The following is a 10,801-nucleotide window of genomic DNA, read 5'->3' as shown; positions in this document are numbered from 1 at the left end:
ATATTTTTTAATGATAAAGCCTAACAAGAAATTGTGTCCTAGCTTTAATTTTCCATTTGGGGTGTGTTTATATGGAGCTGAGTAAATAATTCATGCATTTCATATCCATTTGAGTAATTTCCTTATTAGATGAACAGCAGTCATGAAAACCTACTCTCTGATTATGGAATAGGCATAATTCCACCAAATTAAGGAAAATCATTTCAACAAATATGAATGATGTAAGCTCCAAAGGCATTATTTCTTTGGCTGTAAGTCTCTTAAGTCTTAATGAAAACAAAATAGCAAATGCACACATTTAATGCTCTAGGGCTTGGTCCAAAACTTTTCTACTCAATGGGAGTCTTTCTATTGATTTCAACAGACTTTGGACCAGGCCCTTAGGAATTAGATGGTATTTTTATCTGTATATCCTTTCAACCCTTTACTTTTCCACTGATCCAGACAACAAAGTTACCAGTTAAAAGGTAGCATCTGTTTCATCAGTACAAATTGGACCAAAACTACTAACTTTCATAGAATAGTAACATTATTGATACAATTGATACTACTGATACAGAATTTCTCATGTTCAAAATGTTTTATAATTATAGGTTGTTCACAAGGAGACTTAGTGCTCAGAAAACTCACATGTAAATCTACTGCACAGTAGCACACTATAGAACTTCTAGTGCAGTGGTCCCCAAACTGTGGGGCATGCCCCCCCTAGAGGGGGCATGGAGGAACATTTGAGGGGCCATGCAGGAGTTCCTGGGCCAGGCCCCATGGGGCCAGGCCGTGAGCACTGGCCAGCCCCATTCTGCTCCCAGATCAGCTCTGCTCCCAGCCACAGCTGCATTCCACCCCCAGCCCAGCTCTGGCCCCAGCCGCAGCTCAGCTCCTCCCCCTGCTCTGCCTGTAGCCCAGCTCTGCCCTCATTCCATCTCCACCCCCAGCCCAGTTCCACCACTGCCCCCAGCTCATCCCCCTGTCCCCAATTCAGCCCCCAGCTTTGCCTTCAGCCCAAACTCCTCTGCTGAGCCAACTGTGCAGTAATGGAGGGAGGTGCAGACAGATTTGATTACTGGTAAGTGGGGGAGAGGGGTGCGACAAGAAAAGTGTGGGCATCACTGTTCAAGTGTGAGTTAGCAAAGTTCACACAGTGACTTAGTGTGCAGCAGGCGAATGAGCTACAGATTTACACCCTGGCTTGCTGCATGCCAAGGCTATGTTTATACAGCTCTTTGGAGCGAGCAGGAGCGAGCCTCCCTGCCCAGGACGACAGACTTGGGTTTGTGGGGCTGGCATTAGTGCTCTGAAAAATGGCTGTATAGACAGAACTTTGAAGTTCTGGGTTGGGCTGGTACCCAGGCTCTAAAGCTCACCCACTCCCTAGACTTCACAGACCAAGCACTGACCCAAATCTCAACTTCAAAGTTCTACCTATACAGTCAACAGCCATTTTTAGAGCATTAGTGTGAGTCCCATTAGCCTGAGTCTATCAAGCCAGGCTGGGAGGCTCTCTCCTCCTCACTCCAGAATACGGGGCAGACATACCCATCATCTCCAAATAGACAAGTCCTCATTGAATTTGTTTCCCATCTTGCCCTGATTATTTCAGGCCAAGAAAGAGTATACATAGTACAAAGAGCAAAAGTCTAGAGACCACAGGGTAGAGCAGTTTTTCGCATTTGCTATACCTCTCCAAGTAATACCTCAAGCTTGTTGTGGCTGCTACAGTCAGAATGCTTGGCAAGTTTGCTGGCAGCCAGCAGATCAGTGAAAATCAAAATATAATAAAGTTATATATAAATCTTGCATGAAATAGCTCCCTGAAGTTTCTAAAGTGCAAATCACATACATTCTTTTCTATGGAAAATCCCTTTTGCATTTCAAATTGTATTGAATTAATGTTGCATCACATTGAAAATCATTACATTAAGCAAAACAGAGATTCAGATGTTACACTCCTGTTCAGCAGAAGTGCTGCAATTGTCAGCAGAGCATAAATCACTTTTGAAGTATCTGTAAACAGTTTTCCTTAAAAAAAAAAAAAAAATCTTCTGATTTTAACATAGAGTAACCTATACTATGGGCATAAGTCTTGATACATGCAAACTGTTGCAAAGTTTAAAATCAGGAACAGATTTTACAAATATCAGTAACTAAAATACAATTTACGCCTCTTTACTGTTAGGTATGAAAATAGAAAGTAGCATGTTCAATACAAATATTTCCATTTTTAAGTTAATAATGTTCATTTCAGCTGTTAAATCAGAGTTTGAAAAAAATATCTTTTGTACAAAATACAAGGCTGTCGATTAATCACAGTTAACTGACGAGATTAACTGAAAAACTTTTAAACAATAGAATACCAAATGAAATTTATTAAATATTTTGGATGTTTATCTATATTTTCAAATATATTGATTTTAATTACAACACAGAATAGAGAGTGTACACTGCTCACATTATATTATTATTTTGATACAAATATTTGCACTGTGAAAATGACAAACAAAAGAAATAGTATTTTTCACTTCACCTCATACAAGTCCTATAGTGCAATCTCTTTATTGTAAAAGTGCAATTTACAAATGGAGATTTTTTTTGTTACGTAACAGCCCTCAAAAACAAAACAATGTAAAACTTTAGAGCCTACAAGTCCACTCAGTCCTACGTCTTGTTTAGCTAATCACTAAGACAAACAAGTTTGTTTACATTTATGGGAGATAATGCTGCCCGCTTCTCATGTATAATGTCACCTGAAAATGAGAACAGGTGTTTGCATAGCACTGTTCTAGCCATCATTGCTAGGAAGTTATGTGCCAGATATGATAAACATTTGTATGCCTCTTCATGCCTCGGCCAACATCCCAGAGTACATGCTTCCATGCTGATGACGCTCATTAAGAAAATAATGCATTAATTAAATTTCTGACTGAACTCCTTGGGGGAGAATTTTATGTCTCCTGCTCTGTTTTACCTGCATTCTGCCATATATTTCATGTTATAGCAGTCTCAGATGATGACCCAGCACATGTTGTTCATTTTAAGAACACTTTCACAACAGATTTGACAAAATGCAAAGAAGGTTCCAATGTGAGATTTCTAAAGATAGTTACAGAACTCAACCCAAGGTTTAAGAATCTGAAGTGCCTTCCAAAATCTGAGAGGGATGTGGTATGGAGCATGCTTCCAGAAGTCTTAAAAGAGCAACACTCCAATGCAGAAACTACACAACCCGAACCACCAAAACAGAAAATCAACCTTCTGTTGGTGGCATCTGACTCAGACGATGAAAATGAACATGTGTAGTCTTCACTGCTTTGGATTATTATTGAGCAGAACCCGTCATCGGCATGGATGAACATCCTCTGGAATGGTGGTTGAAGCATGAAGGGACATATGAAACTTTAGAGCATCTGGCACGTAAATATCTTGTGAAGCTGGCTATACCAGTGCCATGCGAATGCCTATTCTCACTTTCAGCTGACATTGTAAACAAGAAGCAGGCAGCATTATCTCCTGCAAATGTAAACAAACTTGTTTGTCTGAGCAATTGGCTGAGCAAGAAGTAGGACTGAGTGGAGTTGTAAGCTCTAAAGTTTTACATTGTTTTATTTTTGAATTCAGTTTGGGGTTTTTTGGTATATAATTCTACATTTGTAAATTCAACTTTCATGATAAAGAGATTACACTACAGTACTTCTATGAGGTGAATTGAAAAATATTTTTTTTACAGTGCAAATATTTGTAATAAAAATAAATATAAAATGAACACTGTACACTTTGTATTCTGTGTTGTAACTGAAATAAATATATTTGAAAATGTAGAAAACATCCAAAAATATTTAAATAAATGGTATTCTATTATTAACAGCATGATTAATCACATGATTAATCACAATCAATTTTTTTAATTGCTTGAGAGCCATATAAAGTACAAATATTCAGCACTTAAAATATGTATGAAAGATTAAAAGGGTGGATGGGTTTTTCATCATTTGGATGATACAATGGGAGACAGAGTTTTCACCTCTCTTTCACTAGATCAGATTTTGTCTGTGCAATGCTGATTACTTTTCCATTGAATGACTGAAAATGTACCAGGATGCAGAGCTCAAAAATATGCATGAGCATTTCTTCAATATGTGAGTCTTTCATCATGTCAGAATATGAAGATAAATGTGTTCAGAGCATTTATTTCAACTGCATGTTTAAACGTACATATTACATATGATCGGGGTGCTGAGTGATCGCTGCTATGAGAATCATGGCCCTTATGCTTTTCTAATTTACAATGGATAACTACACTGATAATTTCATTGATCCAAGTATAAATGAAATAAGTATTGGGCCCCCTAACTTTGATTGCCATGACGTGTGTTCAAATTCTCAACAAGAATAATGCATTCAAGTTTTTAATTGAAGGTTTTATAGTACAGTGCAGAAGTGTCATTTTGCCTACCACTAATGTTCAGCCATGTGAGCCGTGCCATATGAAATGATGAGTGATTATTCCAGTGCCAGCAAAATACACAAGAAATCAGGACAAGAAGTGAAGAATGATTTATCCCACTAAAATTAAAAAGAAGTTTAAATAAAATTAGAGATATAATTTGACACACCAATGTAGAACACAAGTATTCTGATAATTTTTAAAGTTTTTATAGCATTGATATACTTTGCTCCTGTATTCAATCTCTAGGTTGCACTACTGTAGAGAGCTGCAAGCTACATGGACATACCTTTGAGGGCCACCCAGAAATGTAGAATGTGCCTCTCTCCCTTTTGAGTGGAGTAAGGTGGTGAGAGCATATAAAATCTTGGCTGTGCCCTGAGAGCAGGTTAAATCTTGGCTGTGCACTGACTGTAACCACTGAGGCCACGTCTACACTACAAAGTTATGTTAACTCAAGTTATATCAGCATACACCTGCTGCAGTCAGTAAATTGCTTGTGCGTGTGCATTCTTGGCGCCTTGTGTTGCAGTGTGTGTACTCCCCAGGAGCGCTTATAATGATACAGAGTGCAGTGCACCACGGGTAGATATCCCACTGTGCAACTACCCACCATCTTTTGGGAAGTTTTGGCAATGCATGGTGGGGCTGAAACGAATCACACAGGAACTGAAAGCATGGGGTCAACTTTCTGGTTTGCAACAGTCTGCATCTCATAATGTCGTCTGTATCCCATAATTTTGGTGCCTTTTTTTTTTCAAAATCCGACAAATGCACACGGCACTCTTTCCTGTCAGAAGCATCTCTGACAGAAACATGGAGCCAACACAGCTCTGCACTACTGTCATGAGCATTGCAAGTACAGGGCCCACAATCCTGCAGTATTTGCAGAGCCACAGGAACGGATGTGGGGAATATGACAATTCCTTGGAGCACAGATTGCTGTGGCACATAGCAAGAACCAATTCAAGGTTGTTGGTGGCATTCACGGAGCAACTGCAGATGGTGGTGCGCCGCTTCTGGGCCCAAGAAACAAGCACTGACTGGTGAGATTGCATCATAATAAAGCTTTGGTATGGCAAGGAGTGGCTGCAGAACTTTCAGATGTGCAAGCAACATTCCGGGATCTGTGTGCTGAACTTGCTGCAGCCCTCCAGTGCAGGGACACCAAAATGAGAGCTGCAATGACAGTGGAGAAGCACGTGGCGATTGCACTGTGGAAACTTGCAATACCAGATTGCTACCAGTCAGTCGGGAATCAATTTGGAGTCAGGAAATCCACCACCGGGGCCACTGTCATGCAAGTGTGTAGTGCCATTAATTGCTTCCTTCTACGCAGGACTGTGACTTTCAGAAATGTGCAGGACATAATGAATAACTTTGTAGCCAGGGGGTTCCCAAACTATGGTGGAGTGACAAATGGCACACACATCTCTATTTTGTCATCAGACCGTATACATCAAGAGAAAGGGCTACTTTTCTATTCACACCTATCCAAGCACTGGTGGATCACCAACATCAGTGTGGGCTTGTCAGGGAAAGTGCCGGACACTCGCATCTTTAAGTACACAGGACTGTTCAGAAAGCTGCAAGCAGAAACTTCCTTTCCCAACCGGCAGATTACCATTGGCAGTGTTGAAATGCCAGTAGTGATATTGGGCAACCTAACCTATTCCGTGCTCCACTGGCTCATGAAGCCATACACTTACCACCTCAACAGCACCCAGGAACACTTCATCTACTGGATCAGCAGGAGCAGAAGGACAGCTGAATGTGCTTTTGGTCATTTGAAGGGATGCTGGCATTCTTTACTGACATAATTGGATGTCAGTGAGAAAAATATCTAGCTGGTTCTAGCTGTCTGCTGTGTCCTGCATAATATATATGAAGAAAAGGGAGGAAACTTTCCACCAGGGTGGAGGGGGAAGTAGGGCGGATGTGTGCTGAATTTGAAGAGCCAGACACAAGGGTTATTAGAAGAGCTCAATGTGGAGCTAAACAGCTCAGGAAGGCTTTGAAAGACCCTTTTAATAGTGAAGCAGAGTATTTGTGTGTTGCAGTAATGTGCTCTACCAGGCGTTGCTCTTTTGTGGCCCAGTATGAATTGTGTGATAATTGCTATAAATGTAGGAATACGACATTGTTAATGTGCCTATCAGTTTTGTTGGGGAATGATCCTATGAGTTGTGTGATACTCTGAATTAACATGTAATTGGTTGCTTTCAGAACTGCTGCGCACCAGCCAGCATACGTTGTGAACTAATAAAGATGAATTATGTTTCAAATAATAGAATTTTATTTTGTAACAAAATCTGTGCAAAAAACCCCACAGGCAATTCAAAACCAAATACAGTTAGAACTTAATAAAACTTAACAAATTAAGGGAAAAGAACTTATGAAGGGGAAAGAACATGCATGTCCATTTCAGTTACACATTCACTGACCTGTGAAAATCATGGTTGGTGTATGTGATGCTGTGAGTGGTGGTTAATGCCCCCTGGGGTGGGGTGGTAGTGGTCAATGGTCCCAGATGCTGCCTGGAATGGCATGGGACCTCCCTATATTGAGTTCTCAATGGGCTGCAGGGGGTGGTGAGCCTGGGATTGTTGTACCTGCAGGTCCACTAGAGTCTTCAGCATCTCTGCCTGCTGTCTGAGAAGTGCAAGCAACTCCTCCCACACATCCCACCCTGCATTTTCCTTTCTCCTCTCCATTCTGTCCTTCTCCGGGCTGTCGGCAATGTTCATCCTGTGCTCACTCTCCGATGCAGCACTGGCTGGCTGGATTCCCTGGAAAATGTCATCCTGAGTCCTCTTCTTTCAACTCCTTATCTGGCTCAGGCATTCCATGAGTGTACAGGGAGAGACCCTGAACGTCACAATGGTAGCAGCTGAAGATACAACAAACAGAGGTACCATTGTCAGTGTATTCACTCTGGAAAGCAAAACTTAAGATGCTGAATTCACTCCCGTTGCTCCCCAAAAGTTTTAAGTACTACATTCCCACTTCTGCTTAGGAGTGCTTGTGCACGGTGCTAGTCAGAGCACCAGCCATGGTGAGTGTGTTTCATTGTGGGTTGGGGAAACAGGGAGGGAATAGCTCAGTTGCATGTTTCTAGTAGTACAGGTGCTGACTTCATGGGTGCTCTGGGGCTGGAGCACCCACGGGGAAAAATTAGTGGGTGCTCTGCACCCACTGGCAGCCAAGCTCCCCTCCCCGCCTCACCTCCTGCTCCACCTCCTCCCCTGAGCATGCCATGTCCCTGCTCCTCCGCCTACCTTGCTGCTGCCAAACAGCTTGCTGCTGCCAAACGGATGTTTGGCGGCATAGCAAGCTCCGGGAGGAAGCAGGCAGGAGCAGGAACGTGGTGCACTCGGGGAAGAGGTGGGGCCAGGGCGGGTATTTGGGGAAGGAGTCAAAATAGGGGCAGGGAGGGGGTGGAGTTGGCGTGGGGACTTTGGGGAAGGGGTTGGAATGGGGGTGGGGCAGGGAGCAGAGGTGGTGGGTCAAGCACCCACCAGCACGAGTAGAAGTCGGTGCCTATGTCTAGTAGTACAGAGCAATGGCACTGAATACTGGCATCATTTTCCACAGGCGATGGTGATTTTGGCTGATATCTCACTCGTGAGGGTAACAAATACAGAGAGAGCACAGCTGCTGCTGGTTTCCCTCATGCTGCCAGCCTGTGTACTGCAGTGGTGCCTGCTGAAATTTTTGTTGAGTGAGGTGGGAAAGTGTTCTACTGTGGTGGAAGAAATAAGGCAGCCTTCCCTAGAAACCTTCAGCAGAGGATTGCAGAGTACCTCCATGGAAGTTTCATCGCGATCTCTCCAGAAACTGCTCTATATTCCCCTCCTCCCTCCCCCGCACCTAACTCATAAGGGAAATTAAAAGTAGATACCATTACCTCTTCTAGCATGAGTAAATTAATAAATCAAAAGATGTGTCCTCATACTTAGGATGGGGGCATCTCTCTTATTTAAAATTAAACTATATACTTACCCAAGGTTCCTTCCCATGCATCGGGCTGACCCACACTCGATTGGCAGGACTGGCTGGACTGTGGTGGAATCAAAAACAGGTCCTAGCTCATTACACAGCTGAATCCCTCAGTTGCCTGACCCCATACTCCTGCTCCTTTTCCTTGTCCACAACCTCCTTCTCTTTGCTGTTCACAGCAGGGGCCTATGACTCAGATTCCTCTACTTCAGTGCTGTTGGGGGTGGTTATGGGATCTCCAGTGAACATGACATGCTGCTCTTCGTAAAAGTGGTAGGTCTGTGGCTCGGCATGAGGTCAATTGTTGGCCTCCCTTGCCTTCAGGTATGCCTGCTGCAGCTCCTTAGCTTTCACACCGCTGGTACCTGTTATAGCCCTTCTCCTACTTCCCCCGAGCAATCTGCTACTAGATACATCTTTCTACAGCTGGTTTGGAGCTGTGCCTGCACACCCTTTTCTCCACACAGACCCCGGAGATCCAATATCTCCCGTCTACTCCAGGCACAAGCATGCCTGGAGCGTGTAGCCAGCGTACTCAGCTGGGCAGTTGCACCGAACAATGGAGAGCGGCTAGGTGTGCTCGCCAAGCCAGGCAATCAGTAAAAGGAAAAATCAGTAAAATTTCAAAAAATTGCAGGGCTTTTTAGGAGAGCAGAATGCTTCCAGTCTCCATCATCCTTGGGCAGCGAAGATCACAATGGTGACCAGAGTGGTCAGTGTGGGGCACTGTGGGACAGCTGCTGGAAGACAGTAGCGGTTGATGTAAGTAATGCAGTGTCGACACTCACACTGCATCAATCTAAGTACATTGACCTTGGCTCTATGCCGCTTAGGGAAGTGGTGTTACCAAGTCTGTGTAACAGGGCACTTACATTGGCAGGAGTCAAATTTACACAACTAGTTTGACAAAAACTGCCTTGCATCAACCTAACTTTGTAGTGCTGGTTGCTGACTGCCTTGGCCTCTCACTTCACCTTACTGAGTTAGGGATTATACTTACCAACATACTGCTCCAGGCATCTTAAATCAGTATATTTTCAGAGCTTCTCTGGTAAATAGCAATGGCACATTTTACACTTGGAAAACCTGAGGTACAGAAAAGCTAAATTGCCTACATGCCTGACCTTGTAATCTAGTCAATTAACTATTAAACTAAGGGTTAGGAGACTTTGGTTCCAATCATGGTTTTGACACTGGGTTGCTGTGTGTCTTTGAGCATGACATTTAATATCTCTCTCCCATCTTTCTGCAATTATATTTACTTACTTCCTAGGGTTTTTGTAAGGTATAATTAAATAATGCTTATAAAGGGCTAAATAAGTGCACTTTGTTATTGAAGCCCTTTTATGGTAGCAGTGAAAATAAAGCAGGACTTTTTGTCCCCTAACCTTGTTCTTATTCCTGTAGGAAAGGTGAGCTTTAGCAAGTCTGACACCCTTTTCCTTTAAAAATTACCAAGTGCAAATCTTGATCTTTTGGCATTTCATGTGTGTGGATATGTGTACAAAACTGGGTTTTTTGGATCACTTCACTACAAATGATTTCCAGTCTATTAAACTTAAGAAAAATCAGAAACTTGGAGATGTAAAAATACATGCAAACAAACTAATGACAAATGTTGCATGACATGTTGAAAAACTATTTTCACTATATTTAGCCAGTTCTAAAAATGTCCACCTCTCTTCCTTTCTTTCTTTTCTTTTTTTTTTTCTTTTTGAGGAGAAAGGAAGTGAGAGAAAACATTTAATTCATGAACAAAAGTAAGAGCATCAATATCCATTGCATGCTTGTTTGTATCAAAAGACTCTGCATATAAGTTTCAAGTATTATAATTATAGAGTATGTTTTCGAGAGCATAAAACATGAGTGATACTTTATCAGTGGTAAAGGAATCTTTAACAATGGAAACACAGAAGGAAAAAGGAAGATGACATTTTGTAAATATACCCAATGGCCACAAGATGTCCCTTTAGTATAAGGAATGAAGAAGTAATATAAAAAGGCTTGCCAATTAAAACAGCTTAAACGTTTATGTTATAAAGAGAGATAAAATGTCAACAGAAGAGAAATGGACCAGATTCTGCTCTCAGTTATAATACTACAAACTGTACCAAGAAATCTCTATGGATAGAAATTCCATACTTGAATAATAAGAGTATAGCAGTAGGAATATATTACTAGCCACCTAACCAGGATGGTGATGGTGATTATGAAATGCTCCAGGAGGTTAAAGAGACTATAAACACAGAAAATTCAATAATAATGAGGGATTTCAACTATCCCCATATGGACTGGGTATGTGTCACCTCGGGATTGGATGCAGACACAAAATTCTTAGACACCATTAATGATTGCTTCTTG

The sequence above is a fragment of the Lepidochelys kempii genome, chromosome 2, assembly GCF_965140285.1.
Source record: "Lepidochelys kempii isolate rLepKem1 chromosome 2, rLepKem1.hap1, whole genome shotgun sequence".
NCBI classification, from domain to species: domain Eukaryota; kingdom Metazoa; phylum Chordata; order Testudines; family Cheloniidae; genus Lepidochelys; species Lepidochelys kempii.
This window is presented reverse-complemented; position numbering follows the sequence as displayed.